The sequence below is a fragment of the Chiloscyllium plagiosum genome, unplaced genomic scaffold (assembly GCF_037043375.1).
Source record: "Chiloscyllium plagiosum isolate Xiang-an unplaced genomic scaffold, Cpla_swu_hap1 HiC_scaffold_21, whole genome shotgun sequence".
NCBI classification, from domain to species: Eukaryota; Metazoa; Chordata; class Chondrichthyes; order Orectolobiformes; family Hemiscylliidae; genus Chiloscyllium; species Chiloscyllium plagiosum.
This window is the reverse complement of record NW_028270159.1, coordinates 30,500,012-30,522,344: the sequence shown is the minus strand read 5'-3', so window position 1 is coordinate 30,522,344 and position 22,333 is coordinate 30,500,012. Positions and strand designations below refer to the sequence as shown.

At 39.6% G+C, this 22,333-nt stretch overlaps 1 protein-coding gene across 9 annotated transcripts in view; it reads left to right on the top strand.

Moving 5' to 3' along the window:
• The window catches only part of znf618 (zinc finger protein 618), a 129,232-nt gene that overhangs the window by 41,840 nt on the left and 65,059 nt on the right, over positions 1-22,333 (top strand). The window contains exon 2 of one of the 9 annotated variants that reach the window (XM_043720054.2): positions 22,117-22,235. The exons of the other annotated variants lie outside the window; for them this stretch is intronic. The gene's annotated coding sequence lies outside the window, so the exon portion shown is untranslated. The remainder of the gene's footprint in view (positions 1-22,116; positions 22,236-22,333) is intronic. 9 annotated transcript variants of the gene reach the window in all.

Sequence of the window (22,333 nt, the reverse complement as noted above, 5' to 3'; positions counted from 1 at the left end):
AGTTTTAGATCATTTGTTTAATGGCCACATTACCAAAAGGATGCGGACGCTTTGGAGAGCGTGCAGAGGATGTTCACCAGGATGTTGCCTGGTATGCAGGGTGCGAGCTATGAAGAGAGGTTAAGTAGATCAGGATTATTTTCATTAGAGACCGAAGTTGAAGTTGAGGAGTGACCTGATCGCGGTCTACAAAATCATGAGAGGTATAGACGGTGGATAGCAAGAAGCTTTTTCCTCAGAGTGCGGGACTCATTTACTAGGGTTTACAAGTTCAAGGTGAGAGGAGAAAAGTTTAAGGGAGATAAACATGAAAAGTTGTTTATGCAGAGGGTGGTAGAGGTGGGCACAATAGTCATGTAAGGTGTATCTAGACAGATACATAAATGGGCAGGGAGCAGAGGGAAAGAGATTCTTAGAGATTAAGCAACAGGTTTAGACAGAGGATCTGAATCGGCACAGGCTTGCAGGGCCGAAGGGCCTGTTCCTGTTCTGTAACTTTCTTTGTTAGCATGATAATGTAGGCATAAGCAACCTATATTTCTTTGTGTCTTTGTGTGCTTCAGTAGGTTTGCTTTTCTGTGGGACTTCTTGTGGTCTCCCATCTCCCTGTACCTTCAAGGTTGTTTTACGCAAATGTTGACCATTTTCTCCCTATAGATTTAAATAAAAAAATACTTCATATTTTTTCTCAAAAACTTGATCTTCTACTCTAGAGTGTGGAATTTATTTTGCTTAAGAACAGTAAAACTGATTAAATTGGCTCAGGTCAGTAATTGATAAATACTTCGAACCTGTAGTGTTGGGGAACTTTTAGCCTGATGATCTGGCAGGGTGACAGACAGGAACATTTTATTAAAAAGAAACAAACAACTGTCAGGACTAGCAAATGTTACTCTGTTAATCAAGTTTTTGAAGCTGAAAATTTTGAAGTAGTTGCAGTCACAAAGGCAAGAACACTAACTATTTTGTTTGTCATCATTGTACTGTCAGATGTGATATGCTTATTATTGTATTATGCAAAGACAATGGACTAATGGAAATGGTTGGTTCTGATCGCAATTGCTCTGTCTGTTCATTTGTTGTGAAATAAGAGTTTAATTTTTTCTGGCCTCATCTTGCTATGATCCCTTTATTCAACTTTGAAAGGATTTCTAGTAAAAATACACTGTTCTGCGTCAGAAACCAAAATCTTTGAACAGGATTCAGATGTGGAACAGAGATTTTTCTTTTATTGCTATCCTCGGGAATTCTTTTAAAAAGTAGTCTTCATTTGAGTATTTTTCATGAGCACAAAAACCAGTAGAAGTACCAAGTTTTTCAACCGCTTTGCAAATTTATTTTGCTAATGTTAATACAAAACTCTGCTTTTCCCCTATGAGAAAATCCTGTTCTACTTTTTAAACTTTAAATTGCTTCTTCGTATAAATGATTAGGTTAATGAGACACCAAAGTATTGCTGTGATTGCCAGGGTCTGCATATTTTTCTACCCAATTTCTGTTTGAGCAATCTGAAGTTATCTGTTTACTCACTGGAAAATAGTACATTGCTGCAGTGTTAGTTACAGTTAAAATGACATTCAGACCAACTCGCTGATCTGTGTAAAATTGGATATTTTTGTTACAAAATTGCAACAGATGGAATTGAATGGCTTTGTAATCAATATATAATGACTTTAAGATTATAAAATCATCTGCATTGAAGAAAAGAATTTAATTTGGAAATGTGACAACAGTTTGCAAAATGAAAGTCATGCTGGAGATTATAAATGAAATAGGAATTTTATCCATGCTCTTTTGAATGTGGAAGATCATAAAAAGGGGCAAGAATAATAAACTTACAAATCCAGAGACAGAAGACAAATGGAATTAACAGAAGCTAAATTGAAAATGGAAAGAATTAAAGCATAGAATGGAAAAGCTAATTACAGGAATAATATTGAACCTGCAGCATAAATATCATATGGCTTACAGTGATCCTAAGTTAAGGACTTATGGATAGAAATGATGGAAAGACTGGATGGACCATCTTATCTGCTAAGTACCACAATGAAACTCCTATGTAACACACCCCTACAGTCTCAGTTATATAATCTACTGGGAGAACTCTCGTGGTGCAGTGACAATGCCCCTTTCTCAATACCTGGAGGTCAAAGTTGAAATCCTACCTAATGCAGTTGGGTTATGTTATATGTTATGATATATTATAACATAACTGAACAGATTGAAAACATCCATAATCCACTGATGAGGTAAAGAAACAAAGCCCATTTTCGATAAGGGGAAGGAGCTCAGTGATTCCCCTCTGAACTCCAGGCTGGTTGAAGCCATTCCAGAAGTCCACATGCTGAGTTCCTTATAAGGATGCTTTACTTTCCATATGCACGACTGTTTTTGAGAATTTCAAGAAGTTTTGTGTCAGAGATTATCTCTGAAAATATTGTAATGGGAGCACGGGTAGAGTTGAACAGCTGTTGATGGCTGTATAGTTGAGATTTGCAGAATGTATGTTGTGTGCCAACTTTCCCTAGCGACTGATCATGCATTTAAAGAGGTAAATTTCCCAGCAATGAACAGAATTGACTGAAAGACAAAATATTATATTTTGAGGTTTTATTGTAACAAAGAATCTAAAATTAACATTGTCTAAAGGAAAGATATATTCACGTTAACTAACCAACACAGTTGAACTATGCTGTACACCATGTTTCTGCCAGATATAGAGCGACATGGGATTAAGTGCCAATTTTTCAGTAGGCTGTCTTTTTTCCCCCCTGCAGCATCAGGTTCAGTTTCCAACGACCTTTGAAAATCATTCCACTCTGCATGAGTATTCAGAATTGACTTTCACCAACAAAATTCTCTTCATGACTTCTTCAAATTTCCAAAAGCTTTAAATTTCCAAATTCATTTTGAACATCAAAGCAGCTCACACCATGATTTGCTAATACCAAAATATTATTTTCCTTTTGCTCCTTACAGCAGTAGCTGCTGCTTCACCCATATAATAGTAATTCTTTTGTCTTTGTGTTTCTAAAAACAGCCATCTCTTGTGTGTCACGATGTGAAAGCTGTCAATTGATTTTCAATAGCTTTGGATTTCTTTCCCCATGACCAACTTGCAGGGGCTGTCTGGATTTAGCATGACCACCATTTCCCCCTCCCAAGAACATTCTCTTTCACTTGAAATCAGAGGAGATATTTGAAATCTGAAGTGCCTTGTCATGTTGAACACTTGAAACAGCGAGTTACATTCTGCTAGGTATTAATGACACCAGTGCAAATTGTTAACTGTTTTGCAGTAATAGGTTTAGGCAGGAAGTTTCTCAAACCCAATACTTTTTTATGGGAGACTGAAGCAACCACCTGAAAGCATTACTGATTGTACAGTTTAATACATTTTTTTAAAAAAAATGATCTCGATGTTTTATGATGCAAAGCATTTTTTCTTTGTCATGTGTTAACTGAAAAAAGAACTGGTTTGCTCATGTTTGAAAATTTTCCTTTTTTGTGCAGAGATTTTTCTTTTAATTCCAGACTTCTTTGTACTGCTTTATGAACAGAAAAAAAAATGCCATATGCATCGATCAATATATGCAATTAGTAACCCATGCCCTCTTCAGTTCCATTTTGGTGAGCTAGTTAAAATATTGCTGCTTCTTAGTGCCATAAAGTGAAAGTATTAAGTATGCTGAGCTTCAGGTCATTTAAAACTTTGGTGAGTGAACTTTGCACCCTGGAATGGGGTTCTGAGTTCTAGTCCCATTACAGGACTTCAGCAGAACAATCTATGCTCATGCTTTGTTCACTGCTGCAAAGTTGGTGGTGCCCCATTAGTTGAGATTTTGGCCAAAAAAAGCAGACTTAATGATTGGGAGTAGTTTAGATTTAAGCAAAGGGATTCATTATGAGGGAACCAAAGGATGATCTTGTAGGGATGATACAAACCAGTTGTTAATGCTTATATAGGCATGTGGAGCAAAATTAATTAGTAACAATAAGTGTAAATCCGTTACATTCAGAAGCAGGAGAAGTTGTAATGGGGAATGAAAATGCCCGACCAAGTAAATACATATTTTGGTTTTGCCATTATAAAGGGGGACACAAATAATGCCCCAAGAATGTGGTGGAACTGAAATAAATCAGTATCAGAAGGGAAATGACATTGAGGAAATCCTCATGGCTCGATTAAACCTACATCTGAGTACTTAAGGATGTGGTTGTAGAAATATCAGATGCATTGGTATCTAGGAATTGGTTCCAGCACAACTGAAAGATAACACATACAAGCAGATGACAGTTATTGAGTGGTAACTGAGGCCTCAGAATAGAAGGACAGAATTAGAATTGAAATTGGTGCTTTGAGCTTTGTTTTCTGGGGCAAAAAATGAGCTTGGCTGCTGACAACACAGTATGAAGATTTGAAATTTCCCTGCCTAATCTTACTAGTTTACAGAAGCCCAAAAAGTAGGGAGCTTTGCCTGAGTCAACTGAAAAGGTTACCCTGATGACCAAAGAGTCCATGATTTTACATTTGTAAAAGCTATTTAAGTAATCTGGCAAGTTTTGATATTTTATTTATCCCTTAACTGTTTGTCTTTTGTGTGAATGAGAGCTGAAAACAAATGTTATGGTTTTAAAGCATAGTCATTAAGCAGCTTACCTTGTTTGATTTTTCCTTTTGCTAAAGTTATTGTGTATTTAATAAATAGTTATGAATTTTGTTTGGAATACAAAATCAGTATCTGGAATTAATTAATTCATATCTGATATTCGTTATTCAAAAGTCTGGTTAGGAATCATGAGAGTAATTATTGGAGTCTTTGGTTTAATTTTATTGTGTTATGAATACAGAGGTAGAAAAACTGATTTGGTTCAGCTGTCTGTCTCTGTGTCATAACATTATTAAAACCTAAAGTTGTGATAAATGAATTCACAAGGACATAGTTTGGCAGAGGTAGTCAGCAGAACTGGAGAGGCAACATTAAGGAAAGAAAAATGGATAGAACAAAGATAATTTGGAGACTGCAGAAGAAAAGTCTAAAGAGTATACAAATGGCAAATTGTACAGATGCAAAGTTATTGAAAGGAAATGAATTAAAAATAACACTTGGCACAGAAGGGAAAATCATATGAAAAGCAAAAGGACATGCAGACCTGGATGATTTCTTGCCACAGCACCACCTAATGTTGGGAGAATTGATCACCACAAACATTTGCATGATATGCACATTTGCAGGGTGTACATTCAGTTGTTTTTCATAAACTGTACTGTAGACTTTATTTGATAACATTTTTGTTTCTGGCCTCAAGAACAAAGTTTGATGCTATTTTGATTGCCAGCTATTTATAGTACAGTTTTAAAAATGTTGAAGTAAGTACTTGTCTTTTGTTCCTCTTTGATGTTTTATTTGGTTTGATTCTATTACTTGATGCCTTAATATGCTTCCAACTTTCTCAGATTTTATGTTCTCAAATAATTAGTGTTGTGTCATTGCTCCTGGCTGCTTTTTCAAATTTTGAAAGTCTTATGGAGTCGTATTGTTGTACATTTCTTGTGACTGTCATTTTGGGGTCCCAGTTAGTTTTCTGCTCTTGAAAAATGTTATTGTCTTGTGCTGGTTATCAAAATAGTGTAATATAAAAAGGTAATTAAAGAAGAAGCTGTTTTATATATCTGTTGTAGCTACAGCAGTATTTTTTTTAAAAAACTGCTTGGAGAATGAGTGTCAAAAAGATCTCAAGAGTCGTTGAAAGACTGAGATCATGGTAATCATAAATTCCTTCACTTACGGATATTTTTTCATCATAAATTCCTTTGTTCACTTTGTCATGATTTCTGCTGATGTGAAATTGTCAGCCTGTAATTGCATTTCCTTTCCATGTTGATATTAGTGTCTCTTAGCTTCGTTTCTTCCAGCTCCACCATTTGTGCTGCGGGAAAAAAAGCCTTTGTTCCATTCAACTCTATTTCTGAAGATTGCATTTAATTTTAATTCCTTGTTCAACGCCATTCTGTACAAGTTAATATGTATCTATAAAATGTGTGCACTGAGTAGCTCCTGTCAGTCACATAGTCATAGAGATGTACAGCATGGAAACAGACTCTTCGGTCCAACCCATCCATGCCGACCAAATATCCCAACCCAATCTAGTCCCATCTGAAAGCACCCGGCCCATATCCCTCCAAACCCTTCCTATTCATATACCCATTCAAATGCCTCTTAAATGTTGCAATTGTACCAGCCGCCTCCACTTCCTCTGGTAGCTCATTCCATTCACATACCACCCTCTGCGTGAAAAAGTTGCCCCTTAGGTGTCTTATATATTTTCCCCTCACCCTAAACCTATGCCCTCTAGTTCTGGGCTCCTTGACCCCAGGGAAAAGACTTTGTCTATTTCTCCTATCCATGCTCCTAATAATTTTGTAAACCTCCTATGAGGTCATCTCTCAACCTCCGAAGCTCCAGGGAAAACAGCCCCAGCCTGTTCAGCCTCTCCCTATAGCTCAAATCCTCCAACCCTGGCAACATCCTTGTAAATCTAAATTCAAATATCACAATCAATTGTTACATGTTAAAAATGATTTGAACCCACTATAGAACTACAGTGAAAGAAATTACAAGATTCAATGTATATAGCTTGTTAAATATTGTCCCACCTTTTTTTTAAAAAAAAAGCTTTGTTCTGAAATGCCGTTTGATTAGAATTAAATCCAAAATGAACTTAGGTAATTTTGACTTTGCAGTAGTTTTTGAGGGACACATCTTTATCTTCAGGCAGAATAAAAGATGCAACGTATCTGGCATAAACATCAACCGATCTGTCCTAAACCACTGTCATAGCTGATTACTGCTATTAACACTGAAGAAGCATATTAAAGGGCATTGGTATCATGCTTTGTTAGAATTAGATTGTTTTGCTGAACTATGGAGGGATATGGGCCGGGTGCTGGCAGATGGAACTAGATTGGGTTGGGATACATAGTCGGCATGGATGGGTTGGACCGAAGGGTCTGTTCCATGCTGTACATCTCTCTGACTCTGTGACTGACACTTAAATTCAGTGGCCTCAGGCTGACTTTCATGGAAGCATTTGATCATATGTGTAGATGTTCATTGGTAGAATATTTCATAGTAAATGACATGTTGTTTAAAGGAGGAAGTGGAACTTCATGTCACAACTGATAGGTCTGCCTGTGTGGTCAGCGCACTGTAGATTAATGTAGCTCATGTAGCCCCTTTTAAAATTTGCAATGATTCAGGTAAAGCAGATCAGCAGTGAGTACGTAGTTCGGGGAATTCAGAGGCAGCATGGGAATTTAGTGCAGAAGGAAAGAGGTCTTTCTGCTTGCTGTTTCTTTTTTGGCTTGTAGCTTGTAAGGATTTTTTTAACAGGATATTTTAAAGCTCAGGATCAGGGACCCAGCATAACAGTGCCATTGTAAGTTCATTGCTTAGGGATAGCTACTAATTTGCTTATCTATTATAGGTTACTTTCAGATTGAAGGTAAGTTGAGAAAGTATTTGCAGGTTACAAACTGAAAGACCAGTAGGAAATTTGTCAAAATAAAGTTAAGAACTAAGTAAATAAAATAGAGGTGTAGGTCCAGGCAATGTGTTATACTTGCACGATGTGGGAGCTGGTGGATCCCATTATGGTTCATCATGACCACATCTGTAGCAAGTGTTGGTTGCTTGAGGAACTGATGAGCTGAAGTCTGAGCTTTGAAAGCAATGACACATCTGAGAGTGGGACAGTTACATCAACACTATTTCAGAGGGCTGTCACCTGCTCACCTTAGATTAAGTACCTTGAATTCGGTCAGGGACAAGAGGGTGTGACTAAGAGTGAGGCAAGTAGAGAGATTCAGGAGGTAGTACTGAAGGAGCCTCAGCCTTTGAGCTTATCAAACAGGTTTAAGATTCTTGTTCCTTGAGTGGAAGAGAGCAGGGGCTGCAGAAAGGATGAGCAAACCTCCCATAGTACCGTGCTACAGGGAGCCATTCAAGAGTGGGGGAAATAAAGAAATATGGTTTTAATGGGGAATAGTATTGTCTTGGGAATAGACACTATTCTCTATGGATAGGATCGCGAGTCCACAAGGATTTTTTCAGGATATCTAATCTGGACTGCAAAGGAACTTGGACTGGAAGGAAAAGATTTCGGTTGTTGTCGTCCATGTGGGTACTAACTATGTAGGTAGAAAAAGGCTCTGCTGAGGGAATATGAGCAGCTAGGAGTCAAATTAAAAAGCGGAATCCCAAAGGTAATATTCTCTAGATTACAATCTGAGTCATGAGCAAATTGGCAGAGTCAACAAGATTAGAGGTAAACATGGCTCAAAGATTGGTGTGGGAGAAATAGATTTGAATCTGTGGGATATTGGCACCTGTGCTGGGGAAGTAAGGAGCTGTTCTAATGGAGCAGGCTCCATATGAATCATGCTGGGACCAGAATCCTGTCGGAATTTCGTAACGAGGGCTCTGGTTTGGGCTTTAAATTAATTAGTGTGGAAGGTGGGTTCAGTCGCATGGAAAATTATGGAAAAAGTTAAAGGTGGGGAGGGCTCAGCAGAGGAATTTAAGTTTGCAGAACAAATAGTAGGACAGAGATATGGAAAAGCTCACAAATCTAACTTCACGCATAGCAGAAAAGAGGCAGTCAATGCAGGACTGAGATGATTGTACTTAAATGCATGCATTATACGAAACAAGGTAAATTACTTGGCAGCCCAGATTGAAATTGGTGTGTATAATGCTGTGGGCATCAATGTGATGTGGATGCAAGGGATAGGGCTGGGACCTAAATATCCAAGGATATGTGTCCTATCAAAAGGACAGTCAGATTGTCAGTGTGTGTGGAGTTGCCTTTAGTAAGAAATGAAATTTTATCAATAGCAAGAAATTAAATCAATACCAGTAGCTGGAAGGCATAGAATCTGTGGGTGGAGTTGAGCAACTACAAAGGAGAAAAGTCCTATCAGAGTCCTATGTACAGGCCTCCTAGCAATAGTCAGGATGTCATAGGTTCATAGAGATGTTCAGCACAGAAGCAGATCCTTCGATCTAACTCTGCTGACCAGATATCCTAAATTAATCCAGTCCCATTTGGCCCATATCTGTCCAAACCCTTCCTATTCATATTTCCATCCAAATGCAGTTTTAAATGTTGTAATTGTACTAGCCTTCACCACTTATTGTGGCAGCTCATTCCATATATGCACCACCCTCTGCATGAAAACGTTGCCCCTTAGGTCCCTTTTATATCTTTCCCCTCTCATCTTCAACCTATGCTGTCTAGTTTTAGACTCCCCCCATGGGGAAAAGACCTTGTCCATTTATCCTATCTATGCCCCTCATGATTATATAAACGTTTATACGGTCATCCCTTAGCCTCCAACTCTCATGGGGAAATAGCCCCAGCCTGTTCAGCCTCTCCCAATAGCTCAAATCTTCCAACCCTAGCAACATCCTTGCAAACCTTTTCTGAACCCTTTCAAGTTTCACAACATCCTTCTGATAGGAGGGAGACCAGAATTGCACACAGTATTCCAAAGTGCCTAACCAATGTCCTGTACAGCTGTAACATCCCCACCCCCCATACTCAATGCACTCACCAATAAAGGAAAGCATGCCAAATATCATCTTCACAATCTTGTCATCCTGCGACTTCACTTTCAAGGAACTATGAATCCGTACTCTCCGGTCTCTTTGTTCAGCAACACTCCCCAGGACCTTACCATTTAAGTGTATAAGTCCTGCCCTGATTTGCCTTTTGAAAATGCAACACTTCACATATACCTAAATTAAACTCCCAGCTGCCACTCCTTTGCCCATTGGCCCAATCTGATCTCATTGAACTGAGGTAACCTTATCGGTTGTCCACTACATCTCCAATTTTGGTGTCATCTGCCAACTTACTAATCGTACCACCTGTGTTCACATCCAAATCATTTATATAAATGACGAAAAACAGTAGACCCAGCACCAATCCTTGTGGCACACCACTGGCCACAGGCTTCCAGTCTTAAAAGCAGCCCTCCACCACCACCCTCTATCTTCTACCTTTTTGAGCCACTTCTGTATCCAAATGGCTAGTTCTCCATGTATTCCATGTGATCTACCTTGCTAACCAGTCTACTACAAAGAACCTTGACGGAACACCTTACTGAAGTCCATATTGTCACTAGCTACCTGACGAAGGAGCAGTGCTTCGAAAGCTTGTACTTCCACATAAATCTGTTGGACTATAACCTACTGTTGTGTGATTTCTAATGAAGTCCGTATAGATCATGTCCAGTACACTGCCCTCATTCGTCCTCTTTGTTACTTCAAAAAACTGTTAAGTTTTCCAGATTTCTCCAGTACAAAGCCATGTTGACTATCCCTAATCAGTCCTTTCTTTTCCAAATACATGTAAATCCTGCCACTTGGGATTCCCTTCACCAACTTGCCCACCACCAATGTCAGGTTCACTGATCTCTAGTTCTCTGTTTTTTTTCTTACCAACTTTCTTAAATAGTGGCACCATGTTAGCCTACCTCCAGTTTTCTATCACTTCATCTGTGGCTATCTCAGCAAGGGGCCCAACAATCACTTCCCTACCTTCCCATAGAGCTCTAGAGTACACCTGGTCAGATTCTGGGGATTTATTCACCTTTATACGTTTTAAGATGTCCAGCGCCACCTCCTCTGTAATATGGCCATTTTCCAATACATCGCTCTTTATTTCCATATGTTCTCCATCTTCTATATCCTTCTACATAGTAAACACTGATGCAAAATATTCATCTCCCCAATCTCCTGCCATTCCATACATAGGCAGCCTTGCTGATCTTTAAGGGGCCCTATTCTCTCCCTAGTTACCCTTTTGTCCTTCATGTATTTATAAAATCCCTGTGCATTCTCCTTAACCTACTTACCAAAGCTATCTGATGGTCCCTTTTTCCTCTCCTGATTTCCCTCTTAGTATACTCCTGCTGCCTTTAAACAATGCTTAAGATTCACTTGATCTCTGCTCTTTATGCCTGACCTATGCTTCCTTCTTTTTCTTGACTAAAACTCAATTTCTCTAATCGTTTAGCATTTCCTACACCATTAGCCTTGCCTTTCACCCGAACAGGAGTATACTGTCTCTGGACTCTCGTTATCTCATTTTTGAAGGCTTCCCATTTTTCAGCCGACCTTTTACCTGCAAACATCTGCCCCCAGTAAACTTTTGGAAGTTCTTGCCTGATACCAACAAATATAGAACTTTAACTTTTAGATCCGGTCTACCTTTTCCATCACTGTTTTAAAACTAAGAATGATGGCCTCTGGCTGCAAAGTGCTCCCCCACTGACAGTTAATTCCCCTGCCTTATTTTCCAGGAGTAGGTCAAGTTTTGCACCTTCTCGAGTAGATACATCCACATAGTGAATCAGAAAATTTTCTTGTACATACTGATCAAATTCTTCTCCATCTGAACCCTTAATACTTTGGCAGTCCCAGTCTATGTTTGGAAAGTTAAAATCCTCTACCATAATCACCCTATTATTCTTACAGGTAACTAAGATCTCCTTACAAATTTGTTTCTTAATTTTCTGCTGTCTGTTGGGATAGTTCTACGGTGCAATCCCAAAAAAGAGATCAACACCCCCCCCCCCTCCCCCCCCAACTTTCTGTCCTTCCTGTAGTATCCTGTTCCAGCTCTCTGTAATTGCGGTTATATTCTAGTCCCATGTTCCCACCCATGCCCTGAGTTCATCTGCCTTCCCTGTTAGACCTTTGCATTGAAATAAATGCAGTTTAATTTATCAGTCCTACCTCTTTCTCTGCTTTGTTCCTCCCTCCCTCTGACTTTTTGACTTGCTCATTTTCCCAACTGTACCACTCCGACTGATCGCTTTCCTCACTATCCACTGGTTTCCAACCTCGCTGTCTTCTGATTTCTTGCTGTCGGCTGCAGAAATGTCTTTCTGTGCCTCTGAGTCCCCGATCACAGTCAATATCTTGGAACCTGACGTATCCCTTCTCATGTTCGAACCAGTCTCGGTACCAGAGACCTGGCTGTCCATGCCACATTCCCCTGAGAGTCCATCATCCCCCTACGTTATGCAAAACAGCAAACTCATCTGAGATGGGGATATCCACAGGATACTCCTGCATAACCTGCCTCCCTCTCCTACCTTTCCTGGAGATACTTGAACTCAAACAGCAGAGGCACTGCTTGGTCAGTCAGCAGTGAATAATTTCCAGTGTGGTCTCTGCCTTTATCTCTCTTCCTCCTTTTTATAGTGGCATTGCCTTGATCTTTTATTCCAAGATTCCAAAACAATGCAATTGTTTATAAAATAGTAATTACTGATTCTGTAATTCTAGAAAATGAGCTCCAACACAGGCAGTACCTCAAAAAAGGAACAGCATTTACAGACACAATTTTTCTTTCTGTCCTCCAACTTGGATTACCCTGAATCCTTCTGTTGGGAATCAAATAAATCAGGAGACAGAAAAGGCATGTAAGAAAGGCCCGAGTACAATAATCATGGGGGATTACAATAATCATGGGGGGACTTCAATAAACAGGTGGATGAAGAAAATCAGGTTTGTAACCAATCTCAAAAAAAAACTTATGGAATGTCTACAGAATAGGTTTTGTGTTTAGAGGAACTTGTGGTAGAACCCAATGGGGAAAGATAATATTGGATTTGGTGATGTGTGATGTGGCAGACTTAATTAGGGAGCTTAAGTTGAAGGCGCCCCAAGCAGTTTGAGAGGAGGAAACTGAAATCAGATAGAACAGGTATTATAATTGAGGAATGGGAACTGATAAAACATAAGGGAGGAGCTGGCCAGAGTTGATTGGAAGGGGAGTCTAGCAAGAAAGATAGTGGAGCAACAATGGCAGGAATTTCTGGTGGTAATTCAGGGTGCACAGCAGAAATTCATCCCAAGGAAGAAGAAACATACTAAAGGGAGGACAAGACAACCATGCTGACTGACAAGGAAAGTCAGGGACAGCATAAAAGCAAAAGAACAAACATGCAATGAGGTGAAGATTAGTGGGAAGCCTTTAAAAACCCGCAGAGGACAACTGAAAAAGCAAAAGTGTGGGAGAAGATGAATTGAGGGTAGGCTAGCTAGTAATATAAAAGAAGATTGCAAGCATATTTTTAGATAGCTAAGAGAGGCAGGAATGGACATTGGATTGTTGGAAAATGGGGAACAAAGAAATGCTAGGTAATTGATTAGGAACTTTGCATCAGTTTTCACAATGGAATATAACAGAAGCATACCAGAACTTTGAGAGTCAGGGGTCAGTGTGCAATGTCATTAAGGAAAAGGTGCTAGGGAACCTGAAAGGTCTGAAGGTAGATAAAACACCCAGACCAGTTGGGCTACACCCCAGAGCTCTGAAGGAGATAGCAAAGGAGATTGTAGCGGTATTGGTGGTGATTTTTTGGGAGTTTTTTCAACTAAAGTCAGATGGCCCCAAAGTACTATAAATGGCTCATGTAATATGCCTTTTAAGAAGGGGGGAGGGAGGCAGAAGACAGGAAATTATTGGCCAATTAGCATCACATCAGTTGCTATGGTTGTGGAGTCCATTATTAAGGATTAGATTGTGGGATGCTTTGAAGTGCATGGTAACCTAGGCTGAGTCAGCAAAGCTTTGTCAAGGGAAGATTGTGCCTGACAAATCTGTTCAAATTCTTTGTGGAGGTAATGAGCAAAGTAGAGTGGTTGTGATCTATTTGGCTTTTCAGAAAGTCTTTGACAAGGTGCTGCACAGGAGGCTGCTAAATAAGAGCCCATGTTGTTAGGGGCAAGATTACTGGCACAAAGAGAGGATTGGATGACAGACAACAGGGATAAAGCAGTCTTTTTCATCATTGCATCTGGTGAATAGTGGATCACAATTATTCATGTTATACATTACCGTTCTGGTCAAAGGAACTGATGTCATTGTTTCTAAGTTTGAAGATGATACAAAGATAAGTGGAGGGGCAGGTACTGTTGAGTAGGCGGAAATCTGCAGAATGTCTTGGACAGGCTAGGAAAGTGGGCAAAGAAGTGGCAGATGGGATACAATGTGGGAACTGTGAGATTATTCACTTTGGTAGGAAGATTAGAGGCATAGACTATTTTCTAAACAGGGAAAAGCTTCGGAAATCTGAAGCACAAAGGGACTTGGAAGTCCTAGTTCAGAATTCTCTTAAAATTACTATGCAGGTTTATTTGGCAATTAGGAAGGCAAATGTAATGTTAGCATTCATTTCAAGAGGGCTGGAATTCAAGAGCAGAGATATACTACTGAGGCTGTATCAGGCTCTGGTCAGAACACATTTGGAATATTGTGAACAGTTTTGGACCCCATATCCAAGGATGGATGTGCTGGATTTGAAGGAGGTCCAAAGGAGATTTGTAAGAATGATCTTAGGAATGAAAGGCCTGTTATGAGAAGCAGCTGAGGACCCCAGGTCTGTATTCAGTGTTTTGAAGGATGAGGGGAGGTCCGATTGAAATTTGCAGAATACTGAGAGGCCTGGATAGAGCAGACATGGGGTATATCCACTAATAGGAGAGAATAGCACCCAAAGTACACTGTCTTAGTGAAAGGTGAGCCTTTAGAACTGAGATGAAGAGTTTCTTCAGCCAGAGGGTGTTGACCCTGTGGAACACATTGTTGCAGAAACCTGTGGACACCAAGTCCTTGAGTGTATTCAAGACAGCAATAGATTGGTTCTTGATTTGGTAAGGCAATCAAGGGCTACAGGGAGAAAGCAAGACTATGGAGTTGAGAAAAATTTCAGACATGATCGAATAGCAGAGCACACTCCTTGGACCAAATAGTCTACTTCTGCTGCAATATCTTATGGTCTTTAATCAGATTAAATGCCACTTTATTCCAAGTTATTGATGAAGATGTCTTGGAAATAGTCCTTGTGTTATTTGGCAGTGTGTCTTTATAAACCATGTAGAGCTTGCAGTTCTGTGGTCAACTGGCTTGCACCAGTCATGAGTTTTAATCTCTTATGTCCATTTCAGAGTTGACTTAGATTTTATTTTATACAAATTGATCCACTTTTCCTGTAGCATTTGATTTACAGTGAGCAGTGTTATGGAAATGTCCTCTGTAAGACAGAAATTAGTTGTATTTCTTTAAATATGTTTTTCTTGAATGAATAGTACAGTCAGTTGGAATTCAAACTGCAATCTAGATTGGAAATATTAAAGCAGATAGTTTTAATGAGAGAGATGTCACATAAACTGCAATATATACTCGTCTCTGGCAAAATGCAATTAACTGTTTACATTTGTATTTTGTTTCATTTGCACCGAGCTTAGAGTCATAGTTATACAGCATGGAAATAGACCCTTTTGGCCCATATCCCTCCAACCATTTTGCATTTATGTACTTATCCAAATGTCTTTTAAATGTTGTAACTACACTCACATCCCCAACTTACTCATTGCCCCTCATGTCTCTTCAAAATCTTTCTCCTGTCATCTTATAAGTATGTCCCCGGTCTTGAAATCCCCCATCCTATGGAAAAGACATCTGCTATTCACCCAGCCTTTACCCCTAATGATTTTATAAAGCTCTATAAGGTCACCCCTCAATCTCCTACACTCCAGTGAAAAAAGTCCCAGCCTCTCATAACTCAAACTCTCCAAACCTGACAACATTCTGGCAAGTCTTTTCTGAACCCACTAGACACAGTACTCCAGAAGATTTCTCACCAACAGACTCACTGTAATGTTCCAACACCTATACTCAAATGTATGAGGTTAACTTTCCATCTCTGCAGAAATGGAATCCTGCTTCTGACAGCTACCCAACAGTTGGAGTGGTGTTGACAATTGCTGAGTCCCAGCAGCAGCACAGGGGGTAACAGTCCGGATTGGGACAGCAGCCAGTACTGAAGGTGGTGTCCAGTAATGAAGCCCAGACTTAAAGCAAAGTCACCTGCCTGATCGGGATCCATGAGGTATTTGTTACCTCAGTCACATTCAAGTTTTCACGGTTTCTAGTTAGCTGAGTAGCCCTTTGTTAAAAGATTAAAAATTACTCTCTACCCAATTTGCACCCTGCCCTTTTGTAGCCGTCTCTTTTGCAACCTCACCACCCTCTCCTCGCCTCCCAAACTGCAAAGTCCTGCCTGGTACTGTCACTCCCTGGGCTCAAGTCCCACAAAGAGCACCTTTGCCGACTGCCAGCATTCACCATCTGTCTGGTGCTCCGAACACAGGCATTTTCTCTCTGCACATGAGCAAAATGACCTGTGATTGGAGCAGTAACTCAGGTAGTTTGCAGGTTTCGTGTATGGGAGACACTCTCTGATTCTTTGTTTCCCACAATCTGTGAATTCATGAAGTGGGTTCTCCCATTGCTTCCACATATATTGAGCCTTGGCCTGCCATACTTGGGTGAGCAGTGCCTCCTGACATAATTAGGCATCATTGGAACTTGACATTGCCCCTAGATAACTAATGGTGTGGCATTACAGTGTTTTAGTACTGACTCTGTGGTGTAAAGGTTGTGTTTGGTCTCAAAATGGCAACGGACTGGGTCATAGACTCAAAATAGCACTGGCACAGTGATAATATCACTGTAGTGATAATCCAGAGATGTAGGCTGATGCTAATGGGGCATGGGTTCAAATCCAACAGCATGAGGTGAGGTTCAAATCCCATTAATCACATTCAGAATTGAGCTGTTGAGTTGTTTTAGATTATTAACTTTCTTGATCTCTTCTGTAAAGCCTTTGTGATTGTCGCCTTACTTTTACAAACATATAGTTAACTGCGTTTTAATTGGAGAGAGGAATACTTCTTTGCTAAAAAGAATTTGAAACAATTTTTGTTGTTGCTGACTGAAGAGGTTGAAAAGAGAGTCTTCGTCCAAGCCTGAGCCAAATAGTTGGACTCCAGAAGTGAAGTGAGAGCAAAATAGTTGTTTTAATCCAGGAGATCAATAAGTAAAGGATGGAACCGAAAGCAAATCATTTATTTAGAGTCACGCACTATACCCATTGGTAAGGGGATACAGAATTAATCTTTTGGGAAAGAGATGGAGAGACTTTGTTTTATACTGCATGGTAATTACTTCCTATGTGAATGGTTGATTGGGGAGACAGAAAATCTTTGTGTTTAAAATTGCTGGGCAATTGAGGGAAATTAACTTGGAGGGCTATAGGGTAGAACGGCATAATGATACTAATTGGATTGTTTCACAGTTGATATGAACTTAATGGACTGAGTGACCTTCTGTGCAATAACGACTGACTTTACGGCTCCTAATCCAACACCAGTCTTTTCAGAAAGTTGAAGCAATTCCTTGGTTAATGCCCATTGCCTGCACACAATTAAGCATAACTAAGATACTATTACCAACAATCATCTCCTTTACAGAAACAGCAGATCAGATCACAAATGTTGAGTAAAAACTAAGAGGAATCAAAAGGAAACTGATTGAGTCCCATGGAGAAAGAAAGCAGGAGATTAAAGGTGGACAGTTAAGAATAATATAGCAAGGCAAAAAAACTAAAATATTAGGGACCCTAACACAGTGAAAGTAAAATTGAGACTGATCAATTATGAGGAGGGGGTAGGGAGGATAAGAAAGCATGGAAGGCAGACATTAGCAAGTTTTGAGAAGACTTGTAGCTTAGGTTGAGTTATGTGTAGAACGCATGAACATGAATGAAAATACTTTCAGACTTGATTACTAAGGTCAAATATGTGACCAACGATGATTCCTATTTTCATCAGTTTCATGAAGTTGAAAGGGTAGCAAAGCAGATTATCACACGAGCTGATCTGCAGTGAAGGAACACTAACTTGTATTGGGGCATGCTTGATGAACCTGTTGATCACTTTCCTCTTGCTTAAATATGAAGCTATGGTCATTAATTTATTTCTTTGAAAACTGGTGCTGAAACAGATGCTTTGAATTTTTTAACATTTGTAAGGAGTGATATATTAGACCTGGCATTTTATTTAATTGCTTATAAAATATGAAAAGTTGTTTTCAAAAGCATCCACAGTTATGTGGAAATTGTTTTCTGATTATACATCAAGATTTTCTTAATATCGGGTAAATTGGATAGATTCGGATAAGTAACTTCAACACTTTTGCCACCAGTATCTAAAACATCAGCACTTGTTTTTTTTCAGACAATTGTACACTAATTATTTTAAACATTTTTTTTATTCTGTGCCCATTGCAGTACTGGGCAAGCAGCTTGTGCTACAAGATCTTACTGCTGCTTTCAGCTAGTGGCAGCATTCTGCCTCATTTGACTTTTTTTTTTCTGAAAAGGGCAATATTAAGCATTACCTAGTGCTGTTTAGGAGCCCTGATCTGGCATTGCAAGGTCTGCTATATTTGCTGCAGAAGTCAATAAGTTATAAAGGTGCATAATTCTCTTAGACTTTATTTTCTCTAGGACTTCTCCTTGGCCAGCTGAATATTTTTTCACTTCTGTTCACAAACTGCAACAACAAACCTGCAAGGTCACAGTTATCAGTGACACTTCCATAGTTTTTACTTCTAATAGCTGCCATCTTCAAATCTCACAGGTATCCTTGCAGCAGGTGTATGGATGCCCAGGAGGTCATGCCAACTTCATTCACATAGTCACAGTTGCCAAAATCAGGTTAATTGGAGTACTTCCAGTTCCGAACTGATTGGGGTTTGGGGTTCATGTGTTCAGTAAAGATCAGGAATCTAACTAGGAGAATACTGACATTTTCTTCCACAATCCTGAGCAGTTAGCATCATTGGAAGTTTTTGGAATCACTGCAGTCACCCTTCCAAGATCGTAGTCTTAGCAACAAATGCGTCTTGAGACACTACCTAATCCCTCCTACAGAGACAAAAAGATTAATGCAGATGCTGTAAGCATGCCATTTTCACGTGCAGCCCACCACCTGAAACTTTGCATATGACAAGGGAGTCTGGGTAGTTTGATCAGGTTCCTGTGACAGGCAGGCTTTTCATGATGCTTGGAGCTTTCTAGGTAACAACTCATAATTGTGTTCCACCCAATTTCAACAACTGTTCATTGCATTTGGTGATTCCCTCTGTTTCCATGGACCTATTGTGTTTTTGATCCTCTCACCCCTGCGCCTGACTTCGTCTGTGTCAAAGTACATCTGGATGTTCTGGCAGAGTTGTAACCAGTAGTCAAAAAGTCATAATACATGTTATCTGAAGGATTTATTTATTCTTAAAGCAATTTGTTTCTTGAACAAGCAAACTTTTTTTTAAGTTGATGTTTCTTTCTGCATTTCATGCAAATGGGGAGGGGGGAGTTAACTCCCTTAACTCTGAGCAAAATTGAGACTGCTTATTATGTGCTATATAATGTAGTTTAACTGAATAGTGTGGATGCGCACCATTTCTATTTGGAAATTGTATGTTAAACTTCTCACTGTCAGATGGTGAAGAGGAGGTTAGAATCAATTAAATGCCCCGTTTTAGATTTATTGATAATGTGAAACGTCACAAGTCTGCTGCTCTTAACTCTACGTCTCACCGCGGGTGTCCCTAATTGTTTTTCTAATTTTTTTTGCCTGTTTTGCTGTGTTATGAGACACTTCCATAGACATTGGTTCATTTGATGAGACTTCAGCCCATTTCTTCTGAGACTCAAGGTATAGGAACATGACCACTGCACCACATGATCCTCTACTTTTACTCTGCTATGATAAAATATACTGCTTCTAAAGGGCACTACAACAAAAAATAAACTTTTAAAGGAAACTTAGAATGTTTAAATTTAAAATATTGTTTTGGGTGGTGATGATGCATTCCATCCCCTGCAGTGCCCACTGGTCATGGAAGACCTGAAGCATACTCTGAGGCTGCGTGCTGTCTGTAAGGATACTCTGACGTGGACATAACAGTGAACTAGAGACAGGTGGCTGGATGTAGTAACACCTTCCATGACTGTCTCCCTGTTGATGGCCACCATGGCTTGGCCCTGGAGCAGATCCATGAGGCCTTCTGACTAGTCTACTGTGCTCTGCATCAGGTCAGAGCGTGAGCGGAATTGCACCCAAACATTTAGCAACAGCCTGTTCTGTAGAACTAAAATAGGCTGAAGCCTACTGCATCAGAGTGTACTGTATATGGTCCAATGACTCCTCAAGACTGAATGAGAACTCCCATGCTGCAAGTAAATCATTCAATGATTGTGCAGGACTGTTGCTTGCAACATTCTTCACCCCAGATCCCAGATGGACAAGTGAGGATTCCATGTCTGGATGTAGATGTAAGACATATCTGGATGTAGATGTAAGGAAGTGAAAGCAATCCACAAACTGGGACAATGTGTCATAATTGAGGCAAAACAAATACATAACCAGGACACTCATTTAGGAGGGGATTCAACATAAAAGATTGTAGCAGATCTGAAGGCAAAAAAATTGCCATTTGGATGCAGAGGCACACCAGCATCAAACTACCATTCCTAATCGGGAGACTCAGAACTTCCACTACAGCCCAAAAATGCTTTTTATCCCAGAAGAGGTCCGTGCGTATCTTATGTATGTTTGATCCTTCCAAAAAGTTTGTAACAAAGTGATCAACCAATGTCATAACATAGCAGTGATCATTTGGCTTACTCTTAGCATACGATCCCTGGAGGATAACACTATGAACAGTCTTGTCCAGCAGCTAAGGCGAGAGATGACTTTGACCTGCAGCTATTGCCAGATTGCCAGCTAGGATTCCTCATCAGGTATAAGATAAACTCCCAAGCCCAGGAATAGTGCTGCTTGTGAAGGATCTGAGTTCCTTTGGCAGGAAGTCTACCTGCTACTGACTGACCAGGAATCTGGAATATTTTCCACAGTTGAGATGCTGTGGGGCTATCTCATGGCAGGCTTAAATCTAAGACAAACCTGACGATCTTCTCCATTGGAGGCACAGGATTAGCTCAACTCAAATTGAATTGAGCTAAGCAAAGTACTGTGAAAGGATGTCATCAAGGACATTTTGTGACATCATATAGTAGCCTGATCTGGATGACAAACTGCACCCTGAAGCAGAATACTTGCAGAATCCTAATAAATATTCATGATCCACCCTGTCACTCCCACTCTTGATCAAGAGATAGGAAGGCAGTTGAAAGATGGATCAGGTCCAGGGCCATGTTGTGAAAAGCTTGCATTCTGCTATCTAAAGAATGATCCCTCCAGCTCTCCCTTACCAGAATAATTTTTAGTCACCCCGTGCACATATGTTGTGAAACATTTCCAGGACAGGTAGGATTGGAGCCCACACTTTCTGGGTCAGGAATATGGACCCAATACATTTCTTGAGGGAAACCTTCAGGGAGTCTTTGAAACATGATTTTTGTCCTCCTCTTGTTCAAGTGCCTTCCTAGCAAGATGAAGATGATTTGCTTTGGTAGTCAGAACTTGGGTGTTCTAAGCATGTGGCCAGCTCAGTGGAGTTGGTTTTGGAATATCATAGCAGCTAACACCAGCATGGAAGCTTTTAGGCTGCTGATGTTAACACACCTGTCCTCCCAAGAGAATCTATCTCAAACAACATTTGGTATTTCTAGAGGTGGTGTTTATATATAGTCCAACTTTTGGAGCCATATCGAAGAGTCAGAAAGATGACTGCTTTATACAGAAGGATTATCTCCATATTCATTGCCACCATTCTTCATTTTGTATGCATTTGACTTTAAGTTATACAATTAACACACAATTTTATGCAGCATGTCTTGTAATTATGACTGCTCATATGAGTACCCAACCCTTGCTTTCAAGACTCCAATTTTAGAGCAAAGTAAGAGAATTTGGAAGCTGATTAGTCATCTATCATCTTGCAATTGAAATGGATCATAATCATACTCAGCAATAGTAAGTACTGTGAAATATGGCTATGAAAGGGCAAACTTTGTATAAATTCAAATATAGTTTTTATTCAGTTAGGTAAGAATGTACAATTGTAGTTACATCAACTCATCATGAAATAATGCTGTACTGGTTGTACAGTGTCAGGAATGAGTCTTTACTGGACTATGGGATGTCACATGTCCGGGCCAGCATGGGAGTTTTTAAGTATTTAGATGGAAAACACTTATTTTTAGAGAATATCGATTTTTTTTTTTAGGTTGTCAGCATAATTCCAGAAAACAAGAAGCCCTTAGGTTCTTCAGAAAACCAAGTGTGCTACACGGATCATGGCAACAGGACATGCTAATCCACAGAATTAGAATTCCTGAATTAGAGGTATAACCTGTACTTCATTTAATATATTTAGGTTGTATTTTCAATTATTAGAAATCTATGGCATGCATATTGCTAACCAGAAAGCATTCTATTCCCAT